General features: G+C 40.9%; 1 pseudogene; it reads right to left on the reverse strand.

Annotated features, from left to right (window-relative positions):
* Positions 1-387: 387 nt before the first annotated feature.
* Positions 388-1,620, reverse strand: LOC140721531 (N-acetyllactosaminide beta-1,3-N-acetylglucosaminyltransferase 3 pseudogene; annotated as a pseudogene).
* Between the last annotated feature and the right edge of the window lie 1,063 nt (positions 1,621-2,683).

Raw genomic sequence — 2,683 nt, forward strand, 5'->3', positions numbered from 1 at the left:
AATGCTTTTTGAGTTAGTTCTTACTGAGTTAAGTATTGTATGTAATTAGTTTTTGCTACAACAAGTGTATGGGACATTGGAAAAAAGGTTGAATTTCCCCATGGGGATGAATAAAGTATCTATCTATCTATCTATTATACAAATGCCCCAAGTGAACATGCTGTTCCTATCTGCACGCAATGCAACAAGGACTGCTCACTTGAAATAACTTTACAATTGACTTAAATTGTGATGCTCCTGACAATATTGTAATGTCATTATGGGTGCAGTAAAAATTAGGCTGAGTGATGACACCTGACAGCTTTGCAAACATTTGTAGAATGTAGAAAGGCACCAACCCTATGAATTAATGTATCCTCCAATATAATTTAGGAATTAACCTTCTTACATTGCATAAACAACTGATTAACACATGTTTACAAACTGCATTGCATTCCAACAGTTGCTACATTCTCTCATGACTCATGCGGTCCTTTTCGTGGATGCAGACTTCTGGGAAGCATGAGCACAATTCAGATTAGCATCATGCACCGCATCCCAAATCAGTAGCAGTTTGAAAGGCTGAAAACGGTGCACTAGCAGTAACTCACGGTAATAGCAAGGATTGAAAGAGTCATCTTGGGTTGAAGGAACACTGATACCAGCTGCCCTGAATCCGCTATGGGAGTGTGGGGCTAGTCCAGCCTTGGCCAGGCACATCCCCAAAAATACATCATCAATGGGGTATAGTTCAAGGTCTTGGGCGATGTGGTAAATGATATGAGCTGTATACACAGACATAAGTATGCCCCCTCCACTAACGTATGGTGGGTACGACTTGATGGTGGTCACTATTTCTGGCACATAATACTTGCTCGACTTCTGGCGTTTGGGCCCAAACCCATAAATGAGACGGCCCACAAACAGGTGTTGGTGAACCTTCATGCCGAGCAAGTAATCAACCATGTTATCGGTGTTGGCAAAGGCATCTTCATCTCCATTGAAGATGAATTTAGCACTGGGGCAAAATTCACTGACCCACTGCAGCAACTTGTATTGTTTGAGGGTGAGGTTGAAAAAGGTATCCAAGAAATCCCATTGTAGGACATCTCTGTGTTCTCTGTTTTCCATTGCTAACAGCTGATTCAATTTCCTACTTTCTTTTTGGTCAGGGGAGACACCGGAGATAAAGACTCTCTTAATTAGGACCCCATTGAATTCGCGTTCTTTGCCCCAGGTCTTCCTTACCATTTCCCGCCGATCCTGGTTGAAAGGGTGAGATTTGATCACCAGGAGCAGGAAGACATTCTGAGATCCTTCTCGACCACCACATTTGTCTGGGACATTTTGAATCATGTCAAATTCTCGACAGTGTTTATACATCAAGAAGTTTTTTATGTGCTCTTCCTGTTGATCAAATGAGGACAGGTGCAACAATGTCCTGTTCGCGTGGCACTTTGACTTGAGCACTGATTTAGTTGCATCAGCAGTAACAACCTTGGGCAGGTCATTGCGATGAACAGTTTCTGCAACATCATCAGTCTCTCGACGTTGGTCATTATCCCAGAACATGAAGAACAATCCCAGAGTAATCAAAACACCCAGCACTACTTTCACATAGAATTGCTGATATCTTCTCATCTTTCACCTGACATAGAGAAAAAATATGGATTAATTCAAAGAAAACTTTACATTTACATGATGCTTGAGAAGAATGAGAAGTTTAAACTGTAATGAGGTTCACTAATGCTTTGTAATATTGACCTCAAAATGGTGGTGAGTTAAGGAATAGGCAGGGCCCTACAGAAAGTTTAATTGACCTGAAGCATTCCATCCCAGCAGAAAAACAAATCTACCTATAGGATACCATCTGTCATTAAACTGAAAATCGTATAGTTTCTTTCGGTGCATTAAAGATATATGATTCCAAAGGCTTTATTCCACCTCTCTTCACAGCTCTCATCACTCCTCTCGGGGCTTAAACTGAACTGCGCCAGACATAGAGCAATATAGCAGAATGCAGACATTTTGGCCCATGATGTTGCACCAACCTTTTAATCTGCTCCAAGATCAATGTATCCCTACTCTCTCAAATAGCTCTCCATTTTTTTTCTTTCATCCATGTGTCTATCTGAAAGCCTCTTAAATCTCAGTAATGTATCGACCCTTATCACCACCCAGGCTGTGCATTCCATACACCCACCATTTTCTTTAAAAAAATACTACTTCTGACAATCCCCTAAACTTTACTCTAAGCACCTTAACATTATGCCCCATCTTATTAGTAATTTCTGCTCTGGGAAAATGTTTCTGGCTGTCCACTCTATCTATGCCTCTTATCAGCTTATACGCCTCTATCAAATCACATCTCCTCCCCCTTTGCTCTAAAGAGGAAGGCCCCATCTCGGTCAACATTCAGTTTAAGTTCACAGGTTATTGATACTATGGAAGATGATCTATTATTGACCATTGATTAGTAACTGAATATATGGCAGTGCAGGGAAGGTAACGTGTTAGTACAGCTACTGAAAGCATCTGATTTTCAGGGCATTTCAACCTGGTCTGTGTATGACTACAATAGGAGAAACAAAGAGAAATATACTCAAGGACCTTGACTTTTTGCTTCTATTTTAACCAGAGAATTGTATTCAAAGTTAAATTAGCAGTGGCCCAACCACCCTGCCATCCATTGGTCAAGCCACTT

The sequence above is a fragment of the Hemitrygon akajei genome, unplaced genomic scaffold (assembly GCF_048418815.1).
Source record: "Hemitrygon akajei unplaced genomic scaffold, sHemAka1.3 Scf000057, whole genome shotgun sequence".
Taxonomy (NCBI): Eukaryota; Metazoa; Chordata; class Chondrichthyes; order Myliobatiformes; family Dasyatidae; genus Hemitrygon; species Hemitrygon akajei.